Source organism: Aquarana catesbeiana, linkage group LG04 (genome assembly GCF_042186555.1).
Source record: "Aquarana catesbeiana isolate 2022-GZ linkage group LG04, ASM4218655v1, whole genome shotgun sequence".
NCBI lineage: Eukaryota > Metazoa > Chordata > Amphibia > Anura > Ranidae > Aquarana > Aquarana catesbeiana.
In genome coordinates, this window is record NC_133327.1 from 615,725,317 (window position 1) to 615,749,451 (window position 24,135).

Genomic DNA, 24,135 nt, shown 5'->3' on the forward strand with positions numbered 1-24,135 from the left:
ACAGAACGCACTGAAGAACAGCAAGGCCTGTGAAGAGCGACCTGAAAAACAGTAACGAACGAACAAGAACACAATGACTAATTAAAGTCATGCGGAACTTGCTTGCACGCACTGAAGAGCAGATACAAACCCACAAGCACGAACTGAACCGCAGAAAATGTTCTGAAAGCCACGAGTCTGAAAAAGCGCGAATCGTCTCTCACCAAACTTTTACTAACACGAGATTAGCAAAAGGAGCCCAAAGGGTGCCGCGCTTGGTTCTGAACTGGCCTTTTCTAGTCTCGTCGTACGTGCTTGACGTCACCGTGTTGTTGGCAATCGGAAATTCCGACAACTTTGTGCGACCGTGTGTACGCAAAACAAGTTTGAGCCAACATCCGTCGGAAAATATCCTAGGATTTTGTTGTCGGAATGTCCAATCAATGTCCGACCGTGTGGACGGGGCATATCAGTTCACAACAAACCAGGTGGGAAGACTGCCCAACTGGGTACATTATGGGTAGCAGCTGAATTGACAGCATCTGTAAAGAGATCAGAGTGCAGCATGGCCATCTCTTGCCTAAGTGGGAAGATGTCCAAAGAGTAGCAACCCTAACCATTCCCCACTCCTTAGGAACTCTTCTCTTACCGCTAATACTGTCCCTAACAGGCGGGGTACCTGTTTCAACTCTACCAACTCGCAAAATGCATACCAAACCTGGGAGCCAGGGCCTTAAACAGTCTCTGAGTGAACCAAGGGCCTCTTCCCCACAATCCTGGCCCGGTGGTTGTGGGGTGCGGAGAGTCCTGGCCCAATTCCAGCCCCCCCATGTGAATGAGTAGGAGTTCAAAATACCCCTACTCATTCACCAAAAAAAGGATGTCATGGACCTACAAGTGACATCATAGGGACATGATCACCCAGCGATGTCACCAAGTAACCCCGCACCTATGTTTACTGACTGGCAAGAGGCTGTCATTCGGCAGATGACTCTCTATGGGACCGGTCTTGTTCAGCTGGCAGCAGGATTTTTTTTGTTTCTTTCATGCGAGTCGGCGTTCATCGTGATTGACTCTGGATTTACATCAGGGGACGTTTTGTTTTATTTTTTTCTAATAAAGGTCTTCTCAAAAACTGTGTTAGTATTTTTATTTATTTATTGACATTTTTTGGGGTGAATGAGTAGGGATACTAAGTACCTCTACTCATTCACAAGGGGGCGGGGCAGGATCTGGGGGCCACCTTGTTAAAGGGGACTATCAGATTCTAATAAGTCAGCCCCCGTACCCCACAACTGCCAGGAAAGGGTGTGGGTGTGGGGAAGAGGCCCTTATCCTTATCAACATGGGGACAGGCACCCCCCATGTTGAGGGCATGTGCCTGGTAAGGTTTGGGGGGTGCTCACTTGTCCCTCCTCTTTCTTGGCCTGTCGGGCTGCATGCTCAGATAAGTGTCTGGCATGGATTTCAAAAGGAGGGGGAACCACCACACTGTTTTGCCGATCTCAAAAGTTTGCTGATGTGACCAAACACCGCTGCTTTTAAAATTCAACATCAAAACAGTGTTACGGACTTCTAAATACTGCATTTTACTATATAAGCTGAGTTTGCTGTTAAAAATAACTGTGAAAAAGCAAGACTCCGCTGGGTGTATAAGGATGTCCGCTTGCCGACTTCTGACCCCAGGCCTACTATGGACAATTGCGGGTGTACCAAGATGGCCGCGAGCCAACATCACTTCGGCTGCACATTGCAGTAGGCTGGGTAGCGGCTATCTGATGGGTAGCGACTATCTGATAGAACACCGTCACTTGTGTTGTTTATATGATGTAGCGAGGAATCCCGCTGACAGCAGATGAGTCATGGTTGTTAAGGGCTGCGGCAGCCGTCCACTCCTTAACACTCAGCTATTACAAATGAAATAAAACAAATACTGAAGATACTAAACGAATTCCAAAAACAAATCAGTTCAACATAATGAATATGACAGAATGATTTCTTTAATTAACTAATGCATCCAAAACTAAACTAAAATTTCCGGCGTACACATGTCTAATGGTGCTTGGGAACCATGCGTTTTCAGATGCGTGTGGATGCCATTAAGAATTAAAAAGCAGTGCCTTTTGCCTGTGAACGTGGGAATGCGGGATTTACATGCAATCCTACACCGCCATAAGTTTGAACCTAGTCTTAGTCAGTTTATAATTGCTCAGAAACACCAGCTGCTTGTTCATATTAGGGGGCTGGCAGGCTCCTAATATGCTGCTTTCCAAGGAAAGCGCTGTGAATACTTTCCGGATGCATATATATATATATATATATATATATATATATATATTTATATATATATATATATATATATATATATATATATATATAGTGCATCTGGAAAAGTATTCACAGCACTTCACTTTTTCCACATTTTATTATGTTACAGCCTTATTCCAAAATGGATTAAATTCATTTTCTACCTTAAAATTCTACAAACAATACCCCATAATGACAACGTCAAAGAAGTATGTATTAAAAATAAAAAACTGAAAAAAAATCACATATACATAAGTACAGTACATAAGCCTTTGCCATGACACTCAAAATTGAGCTCAGGTGCATACTGTTTCCACTGATCATCCTTGAGATGTTTATATAACTTTATTGGAGTCCACCTGTGGTAAATTCAGTTGATTGATAAGGTCCCACAGTTAACAGTGCATGTCAGGGCACAAATCAAGCGATCAAGTCCAAGGAATTGTCTGTAGACCTCCAAGACAGGATTTTACCGATGCACAAATCTGGGGAAGGGTACAGAAAAATGTATGCAGCATTGAAAGTCCCAATGAGCACAGTGGCCTCCATCATCCATAAATAGAAGAAGTTTGGAACCACCAGGATTCTTCCTAGAGCGGGCGGCCTGGCCAAACTGAGCAAATCGGGGAAGAAAGGCCTTAGTGAGGGAGGTGACCAGCGTTTCTCTGTGAAGAGAGGAGAACCTTCCAGAAGATCAACCATCTCTGCAGCACTCCACCAATCAGGACAGTATGGTAGAGAGGCCAGACAGAAGCCACTCCTCAGTAAAAGGCACATGACAGCCCACGTGGAGTTTGCCAAAAGGCACCTAAAGGACTCTCAGACCATGAGAAACAAAATTCTCTGGTCTGATGAAACAAAGATTGAACCCTTTGGCTTGAATGGCAAGCGTCATGTCTGGAGGAAACCAGGCACCTCTTATCACCTGACCAATATCATCCCTACAGGGAAGCATGGTGGTGGCAGGATCATGCTGTGGAGATGTTTTTCAGTTGAAGGAACTGGGAGACTAGTCAGGATTGAGGGAAAGATGAATACAGCAATGTACAGAAACATCCTTAATGAAAACCTGCTCCAGAGTGCTCTGAACCTCAGACTAGGGCGAAGGTTCATCTTCCAACAGTACAGCAACCGTAAGCACAAAGCCAAGATAACAAATTCTGTCCTTGAGTGGCTGAGCCAGAGTCCAGACTTGAACCCGATTGAACATCTCTGGAGAGATTTGAAAATGGCTGTGCACCGACGCTCCCCACTCAACCTCACGGAGCTTGAGAGGTCCTGTAAAGAAGAATGGGAGAAACTGCTCAAAAATAGGTGTGCCAAGCTTATAGCATCATACTCTAAAAGATTTGAGGTTGTAATTGGTGCCAAAGGTGCTTCAAAAAAGTATTATTTTTAATAAATTTGCAAAGATTTCAAACAAACTTCTTTCACGTTGTCATTATGGGGTATTGTTTGTAGAATTTTTAGGAAAATAATGAATTTAATCAATTTTGCAATAAGGCTGTAACATAACCAAATGTGGAAAAAATCAAGCGCTGTGAATACTTTCCGGATGCACTGTGTATGTATATATATATATATATATATATATATATATATATATACACACACAGCAGTGCCCCGTGGGGTCGCTGTGTGTTCTAGCTCTACACATCACCCTGCTTGGTCAGACATCCATTTCAGGCACACTTTCTCCAGTCAATGAACTTGTTTTTGTTGTTTTTATTAGGGACTTAAACTTGGATGGGTAAAGGGGACATGGGATGCCCAAATGATGAATCTTTCTTAGTTGAAATAAAGGTAGTTGAATCTAAATTTACAGTCTCTTCTACTTCACATCTCCTTCAGCACACTACTTGAGATCACTTGCTTTCCTCTACTGTCCAATTCTAGATTCCGGTCACTGTTAGCACATGGCTAGGCCTCACTCTGAATAAGTCCTAACATTTACCTAGTACTAGTAGCTATTTGCAGGCAGGGGTCTGCAGTTCCCTTAGTTGTAGCAAACATTTTAGATGAAAATAATAGTTGTGCTTATTGATATTTGTTGGACTACTGATCCCAGAAAGTCCGGTGCAAATCCTGCCAACCCTCCTGGCTGCAGCGACTTGACTTCACAAAACCACAGTCTCTCCCTCTGGCTTCACATCCAAATCCTGGCATGCCTCTCTCAGAGCTTCTCACTGTACTTCTCACTCACTGACCCCGGCATGGATCCCTCCTGAATGACTTTCCCGGCAGTGCCCCCCACTGCCCTCATTCTGTTGCAGTACACCTCTCAATGACTGTATAGAGAGAGGCCTGCCCCCTGCCAATCCTATTTGGGGATCATTCAGGACTCCCTAATACACCCCATGTCACTCCAGCCCTCTGCCCCGCCTCTTTTCCAGAACCCTCTGGAAACAAAGGAGGTGCCAGAGAGCTGAAGCACATGTCAGTCACCTGCTGCTACACTAAACCACTCCCAGGTCCCAGATCAAAAACAAACAGGCCTAGCTCACAGCCAGGCCTGCCTAAATTTACCTGCACTGATAGTACAAACAAAAACACTACTCTAGCACCTACCTACCTAAGGTAGAGGGTGCTACATATATATACTGTGTGTGTGTATATGTATATATAATGTTTTGCCTTGCATTTCTATTTTAAACTAAGTGGGTTGTTTTAAAAGGAAAGGGTTCACATATACTTTAACCAGTAAAGCTTTTTGGATGTACTATGTAGGTCCAAAGAATGAAGGGTTAATCCCAAGCTGATGGGTGCTTCAGGATGGATTCAGTGGGAGACCAAGGCACATCTATGCCTCAATGTCCCCTGTAAACAAAGAAACCGCAAGTCACAATGACCTTGTCATTTCCGGTTTCACATCTACCATTTCCTGGCCAGTACAGCCAGAAAACATGTCTAACCGAGCGGATCCATGCTTGGTTGCATGCATTGGAGGGCAGGGGAATCATTGGAGTCTATTAGACCCCTTATGTCTCCAAAAAGAGTACCTGTCACCTGCCCAATGCTATCACATAAGGGTTTATTAAACCCTTGTGGTAGCAATAAAGTAAAAATAAATAAATACATAAAAGAAAAAAATAAAATGTATTCAAAAATGAACCATAACCCCCTTTGCCCTGCACACACCCACAAACGCAAACCCAGGGTGCACATGTGTATGCAAATTGTGGTTGCACCACACGTGAGGTATCGCTGTGATCATTAGGCCCCTTGCACACTGGGGCGGTGGGGGCGTCGACGGTACAACAGCGCTATTTTTAGCGCTGCTGTACCGTCGTTCTTGCAGCTGTATTCGGCCGCTAGCGGTGCGGTTTTAACCCCCGCTGGCGGCCAAAAAAGGGTTAAAATCACTCGTACAGCGCGGGTATAGCCGCGGTATTGCTGCGGTATAGCCGCGCTGTCCCATTGATTTCAATGGGCAGGAGCGGTGAAGGAGCGGTGAATACACCACTCCTTCACCGCTCCAAAGAAGCGGTTTGCAGGACTTTTTTCACCGTCCTGCCAGCGCACCGCTTCAGTGTGAAATCCCTCGGGCTTTCACACTGAACAAACAGCGGAGGCTGTTTAGGGGCGGTTTGCAGGCGGTATTTTTAGCGCAATACCGCCTGCAAACCGCCCCAGTGTGAAAGGGGTCTTAGAGTGAGAGCAATCATTCTAGCACAAGAACTCCTGGTTAACTCTACAATGAGCTTTAAAGGCTTTTTTTTAGATTTTTGGGTACTGTAGCTTTTATCAATATCACCGGAGCACACAATTTTAAGACTTGAAATGTTTGGTATCTATTTACTTTATGCAACCTCATTTTTATATTTTACCAAAGTATTGGGTATTATATTGTGTGTGTTTCATTTTATTTTACTTTTTGCTGAAAATTTGGGTTTGATAAACAATAGTGCAAATAGTTTATGACATATAAAATTGAACCTATCGTTTTATTGTACAGGGCCTCTGCTTTCAGAAAATATATCATGTTCTGGGGATTTAAGTGATTTTATGGCCAAAAATGCAAATCTTTACATGTGCTCAAAAAATGAAAACAAATTGGTCTTTTGCTGAACTAGTCAAGGAGTCTTATCCAGGTGTGTTAGCTTTGTGATTGGAGCCTACTACACTCACCGGCCACTTTATTAGGTACGCCTTGCTAGTACCGGGTTGGACCTTCTTTTGCCTTCAGAAGTGCCTTAATTCTACGTGGCATAGATTCCTGGCGTGGCATAGATTCTTCGTGGCATAGAGATTCCTCAGAGATTTTGGTCTATATTGACATGATACCATCACGCAGTTGCTGCAGATTTGTCGGCTGCACTTCCATGATGCGAATCTACCGTTCCACTACATCCCAAATGTGTTCTATTGGATTGAGATCTGGTGACTATGGAGGCCATTGGAGTACAGTGAACTCATTTTCATGTTCAAGAAACCAGCGGTGAGTTGATTTGAGCTTTGTGACATGGTGCATTATCCTGCTGGAAGTAGCCCTCAGAAGATGGGTACACTGTAGTCATAAAGGGATGGACATGGTCAGCAACAATACTCAGGTAGCTTGTGGCATGTAAATGATGCTTAATTGGTACTAAGGGGCCCAAAGTGTGCCAAGAAAATATCCCCCACACCATTACACCACCAGCCTGAACCGTTAATACAAGGCATGATGTATCCATGCTTTTATGTTGTTTATGCCACATTCTGACCCTACTATCTGAATGTCGCAGCTGAAATCGAGACTCATCAGACCATGCATGTTTTTCCAATCTTCTATTGGTAAAACTGTGTGAATTGTAGCCTCAGTTTCCTGTTCTAAGCTGACAGAAGTGGCACCCGGTGTGGTCTTCTGCTGCTGTAGCCCATCTGCTTCACAGTTCGATGGGTTATGTGTTCAGGGATGGTATTTTGCATACCTTGGTTGTAACAAGTGGTTATTTGAGTTACTGTTGTCTTTCTATCATCTTGAACCAGTCTGCCCATTCTCCTCTGACCTCTGACATCAACAAGGCATTTTTGTCCAAACAACTGCCGCTCACTGGATATTTTCTCTTTTTTAGACCATTCCCTGTAAACTCGAGAGATGGTTGTGTGTGAAAATCCCAGTAGATCAGCAGTTTTTTAAATACTCAGACCAGAACATCTGGCACCAACAACCATGCCACATTCAAAGTCACTAAAATCCCCTTTCTTCCCCATTCTGATGCTTGGTTGTAACTTCACGAAGTCGTCTTCATTGTGCCTAAATTCCTAAATGCATCTGATTGAAATGTAATGTAGCGATACCTCCGCAGGAGCTGCTTAAGTTAGTTCAGTCCGTTACTCTGCCTCTCAACCCCAATAACAGTCTTAGCCCCCTCTGGCAAACCTGGCAATAGTGTAAGTGCAATGACCAACGAGAAACACACACATTATGATAAAACACAGAAATTGTCTTTACTGCAATAATTCTGTGGGAGAATAACAGACGGTAAAAATATATATTCGAGTAATCAACATAGAGAGCAACAACTGAGATTTAGGAGCAATATAGCTCTCAAGCTGCTTTCAGGGGATTCCAAACACTAGAATGTCCCCAAGAGCAGAGGCACACTTAAATGGTAAATAAAGCACAATATGCATAGCTCCAAACTGTTCCTGATTTTGAGGGACTGTCCCTGATTTGGAGCAATGTCCCTCTGTCCCTCATTCCTCCTCATTTGTCCCTCATTTTGGTCTGATCTATATAGTTCAAAAAGTGGTTTCCAGCACTAAACCTTTCATCTGATCTCTAAATTGCTGCATTTGTAAATTCCAAAAGCCAATATAAAGGAATAGTAGTGGTATTACTCTTTCTGTAATGCAGTGTGTCTGTTCCCTGCAGATGGGCAGAAATGCCCTCTCACCAATTCCTGCGAACAGGGCCCAAGCGAACCTCCTGGAACAGGCTTTCATGGTGACCCGACGGGTCCCCTCACACTGGAACGGTTCACCGATGGTGGAGATGTGCCTCAATATTCACCTGGGATCGCCCTCTCTCAGGCTGGATGTGCCAACTCGCGGTGGAGGCCTGAATCATGCACGGAAAATCATCTGATAGACAGCACCAATCCCTCAGGTCTGGTCTCTCCACTCTCCCATCGCTGATTGAACTTTACCTCAGGACACAAAATGGAGTCTTTTACTTTCCTGTCAGCAAAGCCTGCTGGGATTTGTATTTCTCACTGTATACCAGTCTATGGGGCCGTTTTTGTGTGGGAACTGCATGTCCCAGACTCCACTGCTGCTCTCTCTGCAGTTCAGTACAATCTCTTCCATTGGCTGTTGTAACCGTGCCCTGAATTGATTTTCCTATTCTTGCCAATAGGGGCACAAGATAGGCCACTGAATGCAGAGCTCTGTATGTGTCAGCTCACATTACATTACACAGTCAGTGAAAACAGGAAGAAGGAGGGGGGGTGAAAAAATCCCCCTGACAGCTGCTAGCAGGAAGCTCTCCTTAACTCAAGCTGGAAAACCTGTGTACATTGTTCCGGCCAGCTTGGAGAGATTTGCGGGTTATAGAGTGAGACACCCGCTACAGTAACATTATAGTATGCTCAGCCAATCAACATCTGACTTATTCAATAAGACTCTGATTTTGTACAAAGAGCAGTATTCCTTATGATTTCAGTTTACTCTGGCACGTCAGTGAATGGTGAATCTTGCCTGGTTACTATGGAATACTGCTCTTTGCTCTATTATGCAAATTGGATATGCATTGCACCACAACTCACCCAAAGGCTTCCTTCCAGTGTGAACAGGGCACATAGAAAACAATTGTCTTCTGTAGGCCCTTTCCAAGACCTGGATTATTCTAGTGCAGAAAACCTGCGTACAAGTGTGAATGAGCCCTTGCTGTATGAGGGTATTGCAGCATCTAAGAGAGTACTCACACTGGCAGTTTTAACCGATCTCAGGCACAGTTTACCCCCTTGGTACGTTTTGTTAGTTTAGTGTGATTGCTCTGAACCATGCCGGGATCACTTGGAAGAGATACGGTTCGCTTCAGTGTAACTGCAAACCAGAGCACTGAACTCTCCATAGATCACTAAACACAGAAGCAAGGATCACTGTGATCTGGTTGGCTAGGGTGACCAGACATCCCCGGTTTCTGGGGACAGTCCCTGGATTGAGGACACTGTCCCCTGAGCCAGTCTGTCCCTGGATTTGTCCCCGGATTGCAGTGCCATGGGGTATCTGGTACTCTCACCCTGGGTGCAACATTTAGGGGGGCACAAAATCATTACTGTGTCCCCTCAAGTGTGCTATGTTGCCCCCCCCCCGCCCAGGGACTCCTGTGGTCCAGCCTGTCCCCCATGACCCCTCTGGTGAGGGCGGCCCGTGTGTGTGTGTGAGAACGGCGGAGGGGAGGGGCGGTGCAGAGCGTATGGCGGCTATTGGAGAAACTCTTGGCAAGGGATACTGAGGAGCGGCTGGGTGTCGGGAACAGTACCTGGTGCTGGGGAGTGCCCTGCTCCGATGGATTATCATCGAGGCCATGGAGAGGTGAGCAAAATCAACTGATCTACGCTGTTCATGGGTGGGGGAGGGGGGGGTGAGTAGTGTAGAAATCAGGTAGGTCAGCGTAGTGGTCAGTATAGGAATCAGGTAGGTCAGTGTTGAAATCAGGTAGATCAGTGTAGGAATCAGGTAGGTTAGTGTAGTGGATAGTGTAGGAATCAGGTAGGTCAGTATATTGGTCAGTGTAGGAATCAGGTAGGTTAGTGCAGTGGTCAGGTAGGTCAGTGTAGGAATCAAGTTGGTCAGTACTACTGTACTAGTGGAAGGGACTCAGGGAGTGATAAAAGTCTGGAGGGGGGTGCAAATTTCTTGCCTTTTCCCGGGCGCTGACAACCCACGCTACACCACTGACTGCATATGTAATTTGAGGAAAATATGCGTATAAAACAGTTTACCATTTGCCAATAAAAAAAATATGTCCCCGAATTTCATTTTAAAAATCTGGTCACCTTATGGTTGGCAGAAGTGATGCTTTAAGTGTGCCCAGGAACGCTTTCTTTTCCCAGTGTGAGTGCAGACCGGTGGGGACACAATCAATGGTTAAGTTCAATCTGCTCAGTGTAACTCCATCCTAAGGCTTCATTCACACCTATGCATTGGCATGCAAAATCTCTTGTTATTCCACAATGTACAAAAAATATGCTGCCCCTTTACAGACAACAATACTTAATGGCATCCCCACACATCTTGCAAATGCATGCGCGTTTGCAAGCGACAAAACGCATGGTACAGCAGTACAATACATTTTGATACAGCACAATTTTTAAAATGGTGCAGACAGCTTTTTTTTGTGCGTTTCTACTATAGGGCAGCCCATTAAATCCAAATGTGAAAAAACCATGCACACTCAGTCGCACCTGAGGTTTGAATGGAGTCTAAATCAGTCTTTTGTTGAACTGATTCAGCGTTGCAAATAATATACAGTAACAGACAGCTCAGTGCCCCCTAGTGGTAGAAACACCACACATGTAAAGGACAAATGTCTGCTCTCTGGTCTATGTTACAATATGCATCAAGGATGTATTTCAAAGTAATACAGTAATTAAAATACTGAAGTTGTACATTAAATTTGTAATTAGTTTGTTAAGTAGGAAGAAAGAAAGGCAAGAGGACTAGGCAGGCAAACAAATAGATAGATGAATAGGCTGGCAAATGGAGGGATAAATAAGATAGATAGATTAGACAGACAGAGAGACATTGGGCTGCATGTATTCACAGTGGTGAGCATTAGGCAATCATGTGTAACTCCTCAGCTTCTATCATTACAATGCTGAACCTGTGTGCTTCCCATACACTAGGCCTGCCAAGTAATAAATAAGTGTGGAAGCCGCTGAATACTAAGCAGCTATGGAGAGTTTTCTGCGGGGGCTGAAGCTACAGTATATTGGAATTCTGACTTTCATGATGCAGACACTGTAATGTTATTAAAAAAAAAAACATGTTCACAATTATGCACATTCAGTAGATTAAAAAATTCTTCTATTGTTAACCTATAATAGGATGGACTGTGAGCATGTCTGGGAATCCCAGGGCCCTGAGATCTGCTCAGTCTAGTGATCTAGTGCTGCAAGGCACAAATACACCAAATCTGTGAATGTTCCATTATGTACAATCAGCTGCCGAAACAGAATTAATAAACTACCTGAGTCCCTAGTGCCGTTTTATGATGGTGCCGCAATTACGTCTGTGCCAGCGCTGTTTTAAAGCACTGCCTGATGTCAGCAGTTTGCGGGTGTTAGCACTGAAGTCACTGTTTGTTGATGACAGTCAGGGTCATGAGCTAATAAAATGCTAAATCTAGGAAAGAAAAAAAAATTAAAAGAGTGAGAAATCAGTAAAAAAAAAATCAGAAAAGGGAAACTGTAACTTTTAACATTTTACTAAACAGGTGCAAAGGTAGAAGCACTAATAATGCAAAACAGGTTCAGAATGGCAAAGAGCATGCATACACTGTAGAATAATACAAAAAAAGAAAAAAACGATGAAAGCTGCACAAACATGGACTTCTCTGTGGCTCAATCAGGGTAACGTAACTGCATAGCACAGTCTCTTTAAGACTCTATAACAGCAGATAGTCTAGTTGTGGATAACTATATAGCGCTACCCCCCATAAGGGCTGCTGGATTTTTGGGTCTTCCTTTACAGCCAGGCAACAGGAATTGTGCAACATTCGCATTGACTTCAAAAATCAGTCCAGGGTATTTTGTTTTGTTTTTCTGGTTTATTAGGGGATGAGCTTGGCTAGGGATGGGAAGGCATAGGATGCCCAGAAGCATAAAACTTGAAGGCAAACTTGAGGATTTGCTAACTTTCTGGCTGCTAGGAACTAAAGTTACAAAGCTGTCCTCCCATAGCATTGATGGTATAGCAAAAACAGATAGCAAAAGTTCCAACTGCTGTAAACAGGCTGCTCTTGAGTCCCCAGCTAGAGGTGGAGAGTGGCTTTCTTGGTGGCAAACTGTCACTAAGCTGTCCCCTTAGTTATGAAAAAGCAAAGTATTGCACCTTGCTATCCCTCCTCTGTATAAGCTTGGGGTGTGAAGAATAGCAGTTACTCACTCAGTCCCTCTTGAGTTAATTCTGAAGTCCAGATGGCTACTGCACAGGCTTCTTGCTGAGCAGGCTTCTTGCTAAACAGGCCCAACTCCTGGCTGTCATGGTGCCCCAGCTAAGCCTAGATAGAGATATGAGTCTTCAGCTCTCTCTCTCTCTTCCACTGGCTTCTTCCTTCTGCCCAGGGGCAGAGCCCCCCAGCACAAGGGTCCCCTCCAGATCCTGAACTCTGCTCCCACATGGCTCCAGAACATTTATGGCCTGCCTCCCTGCCTACTGGGCCTTACCTGCCCAGGGATTGGTGGAGACTCCATAAATATTCAGGCTTAGTCTCTATTTATCCACCCTATAAGTTCTAGAACCATCTAGCCAGCTCCAGAGGCCAGGGGGAGGTAACAGAGACCCATCTCTGCCAGCTAACACAAACAAATAAATCCCAGCGCATATAAAAGGGAAAAAAAGGAATATATACTATGTGTGTGTGTGTATATATATATATACTGTATACACACACATGTTTTACCTTTCATTTCTATTTTAAACTGAATAGGTTGTTTTACAAGGTGAGGATTTACATATAAGTCTTTTCCAAAACAGTTACATTGAAGGCATGCTGGGAATGATAACTGTCACATTTGCTTCTGCTTTCAACTGAACTGTCAAGCCATCAAATGGCTTATGTCATAACTGACCACATATGCGGTATCATGGCAACTGCAGATCAAATAAAACCTAAGATGGCAACTTTCTTGGCTGTAAAGGATAGGGGTGTTTAGTTCCTCTTTACCAGTGGTTGTAAATACAGTTCAGAAGTAACGAAATGTTTCCCTTTATTTACTCTATTTCTTTCATATGAAGAGAATTGCATATGATGTCAATTAAAAGCAACCTCACAAGTAAAAAAAACAAGATTTGTTTTTCCATGAATAACATGTGGTAATATTTAACCCTTTATTATACTTTAGATAACCTTAATCAGCCCTAAATGGTTATTCACCTTCCATCCTTAGTTATTATTATTCCTCTGATTTTTTTTATATTATTCTTTTGTTTTAAACCGTTTAACCAGCTCGGCCCCAGAGCAATTTCTTTTATTTTTCACATATGTACATGTAAAAATCGTAATTTTTGGCAATAAAATTAATTAAACCCCCAGAACATTATATATTTTCTAAAAGCAGAGGCCTTGTAGAATAAAAAGGTGATAGGTGTAAATTTTTGTTCCACATGATCCTTGAGCAAATGTTTATTGAACGCAAATTTTCAAGAAAAAATATAATAAAATTAATTTAAGTGCAAAATCACACCATATAATACCCATTTTTGGTTAAAATATAAAAAAGGAGGTTGCATTGAGATAGATACCAAACATTCCATGTGTTAAAATTGCGTGCGCCCGCAATATCTCTAAAAACGATGGTGTCCAAAAATCCCCATAGGTGACGCTTTATCCCGCGACGAATATGTCACATGCGTGTGCACACCCTGGGATTGCGTTTGCGCAGGTGTGCGGGGTTACGGGGGTTTTTGTCCCCAGGCTGTGCTGGCCAGGAATGGGTGCATCTGAAACCAGAAGTGAAATCACTACTGGTTTCACTTTTTGCAAGTGAGATTAAGGGATGGACTTCAGTCTCACTGCCATCTCTCCCCCCAGCCGGCGGATGTGTTCTTGGGCTCCGGTGAGTGCAGAACAGCCCAGGAACCATTAGAGGAGGGGGGACCGCCAGTGGGAGTGGGGGAGGCACTGCGTGGCTGGCTCTGTGAAAGTGGTCACTTTCACTTTAAAGCCGGTCAATGGCTGAAAAAAACCCGCACAGGCTGATGGCTGCTACTGTAATGCCCCGTACACATGGTCGGACTTTGTTCGGACATTCCAACAACAAAATCCATGGATTGTTTCCTACGGATGTTGGCTCAAACTTGTCTTGCATACACACGGTCACACAAAGTTGTCGGAAAATCCGATCATTCTAAACGCGGTGACGTAAAACACGTACGTCGGGACTATAAACGGGGCAGTGGCCAATAGCTTTTATCTCTTTATTTATTCTGAGCATGCGTGGCACTTTGTGCGTCGGATTTGTGTACACACAATCGGAATTTCCGACAACGGATTTTGTTGTCGGAAAATTTTATCTCCTGCTCTCCAACTTTGTGTGTCGGAAATTCTGATGGAAAATGTGTGATGGAGCCTACACACGGTCAGATTTTCCGACAACAAGGTCCTATCACACATTTTCCGTCGGAAAATCCGACCGTGTGTACGGGGCATAAGGGTTCACTCTTTGGATGTATATAGTACTTCCAAAGAGCTCAATTGTTTAATCTTTTTTCATTTTTATTTGTTGTGGTATTTTGTTTATTAAATGTTGCAAAAAATGCAAAAATGAAAAAAAGCTCTTCATTTGTAAATATCTTTGCATTTTTTTGTAGCCTTGTACCAGAATTGTATATTTACTGCCAATTCAATATTATAGACTGAAATGTAAACCTTTTTTCTACATTAACACTATTTTTTTTAAAAAACTAACACTGACTAAATTAGATAAAGTACGTTTTTTTTTTTTTCTTTGTCTAGATTGCATAGAAAATAAAATATTTTTTTGCAAAACAATATCATCAAAAGAAAGCCATGTTTGTCCTAAGAATAAACAATGTACAATTTTGTGCAAAAGTTTTAGGGCACTTTCACACTGGGGCGGGGGGCGTTAGCAGTAAATCGCCGCTAATATTAGTGGCACTTTACCGCTGTAATAGTGTCGCTGAGCAGCATTTCATTCTTGGACCCAGACAGCACAATGTCTTGGGCCAGCCCTGGCTCTGAGGAAAATGAGTGCACAGTCTATTTGCCTTGGGGGTAAATCAACCCCAATGTATTAGAAAAGCAAAATGTGAATGGGCCCTAAGGCTGACCATACACTATAAAATATGATTGTACAATCATTTTAGATCTACCATAAATCAGCTAGTGCAGGGACCTAACTGCTATGGTTCTATGTGAATGGATTGTTTAGGTTTGTCCTCATATTACTTCGTTTTGGTAAATCTAAAGTAGATTGTTTAAAGATTGTACAGTTAGTCTCTGACCCCTACATATGAACCTTCGAGTTGCGAACGATCAAAGATAGGAACATACATGTGCATGTCCAACCGTGTGAGTTAGTTCACATTTCTGGTGGTTGTCGTTCTGTGTACTTTGCTGTATAGAGTACTGTATCTATATTTCAATCTTTGTTTCTATGTATTATTTGTGTGAAATGTGTTATAAACCCATTACAGTAATTTATAGGCCGATTGTGTTAGTTGGGTACCTAGGCTAGCAGTGTTGGACTTACAAACAAACTGGCCTTATGAATGTGCTCTTGGAACGGAACACGTTTGTATGTAGGGGACTTAATGTACAACCAGACTTGCCAACTATCCTGGTTTAACCTCCCTCGTCCCTTAAGGGTTTAAGTGTCCCAATACCTCAGTGTGAAGTGCTGCTACTAATGCTGCCCAGCTCTGCCCTATTGTTGTGTACAGATGACTCACCTGCAGACCCTGTGTTTACGTGTACATTACCGGCATTCATATGTAAATAGCGGTGACATTCATATGTAAATAGCAGTGGCATTCATATGTTAATAGTGGCGGCCAGTGGCATTGATATGTATATCATGCTCCCCTGAGGTCATATCCACAGTAATCTCTAGCAACCAATCAACAAGCAGAAATCAGGTGCTGTAACCTCTAGCAAATAATCAGTGAGCCGTAATGTGTACTGTAACCTCTAGCAACCAGTCAGTGAGCGGTAATGATACACTGTAACCTCTGGCAACCAATCGCAATAGCTGCCTGATCTGATTCAGTAAACTGATTTTGAGTCTAGCTGCTACTTATTGTATGTCTTAGAGCAGGTGGAGAGCAAAACTGCATGGGGGGGGGGCCCAAGAAAAGTTTTGCCCAGGGCCCAATCAATGTTAAAGATGGCCCTGGTGAATGGTCAGCATTTGGAGTAGTTAGCAACCAGATTCCTTGTTTTATTTGAAATGTGAGAATTATTTACTATATGAAACCACCTACTCCATCTTCATCCTGCTGATTCATAGGGGTGGATTTACTAAAGGCAAATAGACTGTGCACTTTGCAAATTGCAGTTGCACTCTGCAAGAGCAGTTGCTCCAGAGCTTAGTAAATGAGCAGAAGCTCTGCAAACTTCCGTCATCTAATCACATGCAAGCCAAAATGCATCTACTCTTATACTCTTTGCACGTAATTGGGTATTCTTTGTAAAGTAAAGCTTTACCTCATTTACTAAGCTCTGGAGTAACTGCACTTGCAGAGTGCAATTGCCCTTTGCAAAGTGCGCAGTCTATTTGCCTTTAGTAAATAACCCCTTAGTGTTAAATTAGGCCTAGTTAATTTTGGAAAAGCCCGTCAAGCACTGCATTTTGACACCTGTGTAAATAGGATGTTTATATTACTTTATAAATGCTTTATTGAAGCAATGCAAAACTCTTATTCAGTACCTAGCTATAACAAGCTGTTTTTGGATTTTAATTGTTTAAATAAAGATGCCTTTAGCTGTGTGCTGCCGTCCAGGATTTTTTCCTTTTTTCTTATTCAGTACCAACTCCAACAAAGGAGGTTTCATTTTTATCTTTATTAACTTCCTATTAAAAATTAAGCAAAAAATGTACAATGGAATCCAATAGCCCAGTTTTAAGTGACACCGCTGTCTGATGCCTGGTGAGCTGTGTTCATATATCTAAAAGAATCACCACTGGGATTTTGATGAAAACGAAAGACACAGCACACTAGAAAATTGTCGGTACAGATGTACTTTCCCAGCAGAGATTGAAGAGGCTTTCGCACAATGCAAAGAAAGTCCTGGCCTGTTTTAATATCTTTGAGCCATAAGTCTGCAGTTTGTAGATGGGTTTACTCTCCCATCACCTGCATATCACTTTTAAAGGCAAGATTTTCTGTCTTTAAAACTCTGGCAGTGTTAGAACAATGAATAAAAATTCTGCAATAAAATGTTAACAATTACATGAATAATGGAAGCTAGTTATTGACGTGTTAGCTTCCTTTGTAAATAGGAATCTGACTGAATACACAGGGAATTCACTGACCAATGTCCTGTAGCTATTGTCAGTTGTATTGACAATGGGATTCCATGTGCTTTATTATATTACATTTAACAGAGTTTGTAAGCGAGGATTCTTCAGCTTCTTTGAAAAGCTGCCGTGTACCTTTTGCAAAAAAAAAAAAAAAAAGCTAAAGAAACTTCCATTAAGCCACAACAAGATTGTACTTGTGATCTGCTTTCATTCATTTTGTGCATGTGATCTTGCCTATGTCCAGCACATTAAAGATGAATTCCAGTTATGGATATTTTATGTAGCAAGGTCCCAGGCCTCCTTCAGTCTAATGAAAACTTCCAGGGCCAAAGACAGCTGACGTCCTTCTGTATACGGTGGGTTGTGAGGCATGGTGAGTGCAAAGTAGTTAAAGTTATTGGGCGCCAGACACTTCTCGAATGCAGAAGAGAGTTTATTTCTCTTAACAAACTTTTTGGGGCAGAGAGGGTTAGTAAGCCAGGGCATCGTTAGATAGTTGCAAGTTCAATTAGGAGACTCCAAGACTTCAACAGGAGGACAGCCATGCAGGGAAAGGCATCCAGCAAGACGCCACATCTGCATGAGCAGGAATGCTGTCTCCTATGGCAACAGTCTTTAACAGTTCTTAAAGCAAAACATAACAGTTCCTTCACTTCCACTACAATCACTCCTTGTAGTTCTTAAGCCCACTGAGCTCCCAGTCTTTCACTAGACTAGATGATTCACTGCCACTGAATCCCTTGAGCTCCTACAATCTTCATGGTGGTATCTTCCTCAAGCGTCACCCCCGCCTCTCTGCTGGGTCCCTAGCTTGGCACTCAAGATACCTCTCAAGCTTCACCCCACTGACCTGCTTGGTCCCTGGCTTGACACACAAGGCTGCTCTGCAAGCACCACCTCCGCTGGCTGGGTCCCTGGCTTGATACCCACTGAAGTTTCCCGATTCTTCACCGTCCCCAGTTGGTGAGAATACTGCTCCGGTACTTGCTTCAGTTACTCACTGTGGTCCCTGGAAATAAGGTGGTTGGTTCCTTAGTTGCGACAGTTTCCCCTCTACCTCCGACCACGACAGGTTCTCTGGCTGGCAGAACCGTCACTTCTGGTTGGACTGCAAGCCGCAATCCCAACCCTGCGCTGCTCTCTCTTGCTTCTCAATAGGCCCTCAGACAGCCTAACAGCCAGATGTGCCCGGGATAGGCCCAATCTCCGGCCTAGCAGCCCGGGCAATACAACAAATGTCTACCCAGACAGCTGTGCAGGTGGCACAGAACAGTGATCACCTGACGCCACCCAAATATATGGGGTCTCCCAGCAGGCCAAAGGATTTAAGAAAACCCCTGCACATTGGCTGGGATACCCCATATAAAAATAATCTGACCTTGCATTACCCTTCTCTTATCTAATGCCACCAGGTACCTGACCCCTAGCGGCAAAAGAGAGAAGTGCAGCAATTGCAGACTTAGAGTAAAATCAATTGATCCCTAACAATAGGCCAAGGTAGCTATACCTGGCAGGTAAATTTAGAAGCAACCCTGCCTAAACACCAGGGTGCTACATCTATAAAAACGACATTAGTCCTGCTTGGGTTATTGTAACTATGTGTAGTGTGCCCCCTTAAGGGCCGCAAGTAACTGGGATCCCCCACCCTGTACAGCCAGGCACACCGAATTTCCACAGTCACTCCATAGTCAGAGAACAGTTTGTGACTTTGTTTTTTTGTTTTACTGAGGCGGGATATAACATGGATAGGGATGGGAAGTTATGGGATGCCTACTTGAATTCAAACAAACTTAAGGGACAACTCTTTCTATATACAGTCTCTATATACAGCTCCTCTTCTTCCTCCAGCACACTCTTGCTTGCAGAACCCAGCTATGGTCACCCTGTAGTAATTTTTTAGCAAAGGCCCATTACAAGCAGGAACTCACAGCCCCTATACTTGAAGAACAGATAAGGTGACACAACTCACATTTTCCCAGCACTTCCTTTATGTGGTCACCGATCCCAGCAAGACCTCTTCAGGCTCTGCCAACACACCTGGCTGCAGCTGCGCCCTTTCACTGACCCTCCACTGAGTCCTCCAGTATGACACTCTCTCCATAGTTCTCCAGACCGACACTCACCAGCCTACCCAACTGACTCTCAGGAGATCTCCCAGACGTGCTGACCTGCTACCGCTAACCTCTCTCCTTGCTCCCATGCCTCCAGGAAGGGTTTCCTCGAGTGTTGTGGGGATCCTTCCAGCACTCGAGCCCCAGGCCTGAGGTCACCTCCCCCAGAAAATGGGGCACCCTGCAAGGGCCTCCAACAGCTTCCTTAGCACTCCATCTTCATCTTACACCCAACTGCCCCTGCTGGCATGACTCATGCCTATTTATGAGGTGAGTCCGCTCCCTGCCAGCTCATTTGCTGGGAATTGGCTAAGGCCTTCATAAATATTCCAAACAGCCCCTCCTAGCCTCCACCCACTATATCTAGAACTTTATCCAAGGTTCAAGAAAACAGGGGGAGGCAACAGAAGAGCTGTCTGAATGAGTCTTCCAGCCTCCCTGAGTCACTAAACCCTGACCTAGATTCACAACCCAGGCCTGGCTCTCAACTAAGCCAATTTGCCTACTCTAACAACTAATAAGTATATAAAGTCATATATTTCTTCATGTGATCTTTGGTTGCTCTATTGTACAATTCAGTATGGTATATTTTTAATATTTTTCTCCTAAAAAAAAATTTGGGGGTGATCCAAACGGCAGATGTACCCAAGGGAGAGACATAGGGGATAATGTGTTGCTTATAGACATCCACAGTTTAGTGCAATTTCCTCAAAGGCTGAGGTTATTTTACGTTTAACCCTGGAGTGACAGAATCAGTTTAATTTTGCTTTTCTATTATTTTACCAATATGTTGGTGAAGCAAAAACTTTCTCTCATCCCTAGTGCAGAGTAATGATTTTGTGACATACATGCAGAGGAAATCACATGCAGTGCAGTTGCAATTTCCTACTGAAGAACAGATCTTGGACAATGTCACTGAATGTTGGTTGATGGTGTGTGTGTTTTATAAACACAGTGAATGTGTGGTGATGTCACCTTCACTGTACAATATGACCTTGGTCTATAACATTTAGGGTTGATTTACTAAAGGCAAATAGACTGTGCACTTTGCAAAGTGCAGTTGCACTCTGCAAGAGCAGTTGCTCCAGAGCTTAGTAAATGAGCAGAAACTCTGCTGACTTCCATCATCCCATCATGTGCAAGCAAAAATGCTGATTTTTTTTATTTTCCTTCCACATGATTAGGTTTTTTTTTTTTAAAAGTGAAGCTTTACCTCATGTAGTAAGCTCTGGAGCAACAAGACTTGCAGTGTGCAACTGCACTTTGCAAAGTGCACAGTTTATTTGCCTTTAGTAAATCAACCCCATAGTGCCACTTTTGGACAGTAGCTATATTTAGTATGTATTTGGCTGAGCTGCAAACTGTTTGTCAGAAGTCTGCAGGTTTTCTCAAAAACTAGTAGTTGATTACTCCTACCTATTGGTGGAAGAATATTCCAACAAATAGTGTGGGAGGGTTAACCTCTGGAGTTATGAATATTGATTCAGCTCAGCCAATCCTTGAGGGGCTGGTTCAGAAGGTCTGGTTTGGTAGAATATAAGATAAATATTCATGAGGATTGGATCAGGGTCTATCTTTTTCTCCTGGGGCTTCACCTAGGAGAAGGCCTGTGCATGGGAAGCTGCTACTTGTGCTAGGCCCCAGCACGTATTATGGGTTGGGGGCCTGAGAAGGAGTCACATGTTGAAGCTGGGCTGGAGAAGAGGTCCCTCACTCAAGAGTGTTGCAGGGGAGCTGGGCAGAAGCTGCTGCCTGGACATTGCAAGAAGGACCTATCACATACAGCTCCAGGTATTGTGGAACTTTCCGAATGAGGCTCAGAAACCATACGGAGCTACAAAGAGCCTATGACTTCTGTCTTAGAGTCATAGGCTGTTTGACTGTTGCCTCATTATCAATACTACTTTGTGGCTGCTGCTAAAGGGCCTGTCACTGCTAGATTTTCAGGAATTTGTCCTCAGTGTTTTTGTGCCTTGATCATCCTGCACCCTAAACCCTCTCCTCTGCATTTTGTCAGTGCTCTGCAAAAAACGACTACTGGGCTGGAGCATGAGTTTGTTCGGGCTATTGGGAGTAGCAATTTGGTGAACAGCTTCTGGACAGGTATTTCCAATGGCTCCCGTGAGGGTTACAATATAAAATGAAGGAGACAAGCTACAGGGACAGTAAGAATTCCCTTTAAAGGCAAAGGGGGACCTTGTTACTCAACTGATATAAGAATGAGTACAGATCTTGGTGCCCCAGCAGTGAACAGTATAAATCTAAGTGTCCCCAGCAGTGACCAGTACAGATCTCAGTGCCCCCAACAGTGACCAGTATAGAGTTTCTGCTGCTAACCTCCAGCAAGATAGTAAATCTGAAGCATGCACAGCCGCCAGGGTAGGGGGACAGGCTGTGTGGCCCAGCCCTACCTACTAATAGTGAGTGGAGCTTCTGACATATTTACACACTGTTGATGGGCGGAGCTGGGCAGAACAGTTTGTCTTCCCACCTTCTTTCAGAGCCGGCCTCTATCTAAACACTGGATTGGCAGTCGCTGCTTGCATCAGCTGTCCCAGGTTGGTCCAGGCTTCAGTGACCCATTATAGTGACAGCCCGTCTAACACCACTGGTCCTGGGGGGGGTGAGAGTAAAATGCGGGGGGCATCCCCCTTCTGATGGGGACTTTCTTCCCATTTTCCCTATGTTTACTCTGGCTCCGAGATCGCCCCACAAGTCACGCCTTCTATCATCCCTGGCTCTGTTTTCTCTTTCTCCTCTTACTTGTTCTTCCTACTATATCACGTCATTTTCTTCTTTTGTTTTCCCCTTTGGGATGTACCCATTGTACGATTATTGCGGTTGGACTAAGGCCTTTTGCCTGCTGTCCTTGAACCAATTCTTTGAGATACTGGTTTATGTACTTATCATACATACTTTATGGTTTTCTTCACATATGTTTGATTTACCATATGATACTTAGTGTTTGATGTATATGGATGAATGTTTCAACCTAGTTGAATCCCAAGCTTATTCTTCTACAAATGTTCATCTCATTGGCTCATTTCTGTGCTGTTTTGTTTTAATGAAACCTAATAAAAATATTTTTGACCATAAAATCTGGGGTGCTAAACCCACAGCATCATCCTAGATCTGGCCCTGGCCAGCATAGGGGAAGATTTCATCCAGAGTATGTACACATCTGGTTGGTGCAAAGGCTAAGCCAAGCGAGTAACTGGTGGGGTTAGGTCAAGAGGGCTAGGCATGATGGACATAGGTGTGCGCAGTCTATTGTCTTAGGGTGTGCCCCCAATGCTTATGTATGTATGTATCTACATATATTTGGCATCGGTACATTAATCTCCCTGCTGGTACAGTGAAAGAGAAGTGCATAAGCACTTCTCTTATGGCAGAGCCGGTAAGAGGGAGATATTTCTCATCTCCCCACAGAGCAATAATGCTAATGTGCACTAGGTGATTAGGGTGGCACACCTATGAGGCCCAGGTATGCCCAGGCACACCGGCACATCCTGTGCACACACCTATGATGATGGATAAGTGTACTTTGAAAAGAAACAAAAATTGCAACCTCTCCAATCAATTTATAGCCAACATTTGTTTGTAATGCAAAGTTTAAAAACAGTGTGCAGGAACATTTTTGTAATTTGAACATTATCTTACCATTAAACTGGACTGATCCTTTAGAACAGGGATCCTCAAACTTTTTAAACAGGGGGCCAGTCCACTGTCCCTCAGATTGTTGGGGGGCCGGATCAATGCAGCCTCACCAATGCCCAGCAACGCAGCCCCACCAGTGCCTAACAATGCAGCCTGACCAGTGCCCAGCCAGCCTGACCAGTGCCCAGCAACACAGCCTGACCACTGCCCAGCAGCACAGCCAGCCTCTCCAGTGCCCAGCAATGCAACCTGACCAGTGCCCAGCAATGCAGCCTGACCAGTGCCCAGCAATGCGGCCTGACCAGTGCCCAGCAATGCGGCCTGACCAGTGCCCAGTAATGCGGCCTGACCAGTGCCCAGTAATGCGGCCTGACCAGTGCCCAGTAATGCGGCTTGACCTGTGCCCAGTAATGAGGCCTGACCTGTGCCTAGTAATGCGGCCTGACCAGTGTCCAGCAATGCAGCCTGAGCAGTGCCCAGTAATGCCGCCTGACCTGTGCCCAGTAATGCCGCCTGACCTGTGCCCAGTAATGCCGCCTGACCTGTGCCCAGCAATGCAAACTGACCTGTGCCCAGTAATGCAGCCTGACCTGTGCTCAGTAATGCAGCCTGACCTGTGCCCAGCAATGCAGCCTTACCAGTGCCCAGCAATGCAGCCTGATCAGTGCCCAGCAAGGCAGCCTGATCAGTGCCCAGCAAGGCAGCCTGACCTGTGCCTAGTAATGCAGCCAGCCTCTCCAGTGCCCAGTGATGCAGCCAGCCTCTCCAGTGCCCAGTAATGCAGCCTGACTTGTGCCCAGTAATGCAGCCTGACCTGTGCCCAGTAATGCAGCCTGACCAGTGCCCAGTAATGTAGCCTAACCTGTGCCCAGTAATGTAGCCTGTCC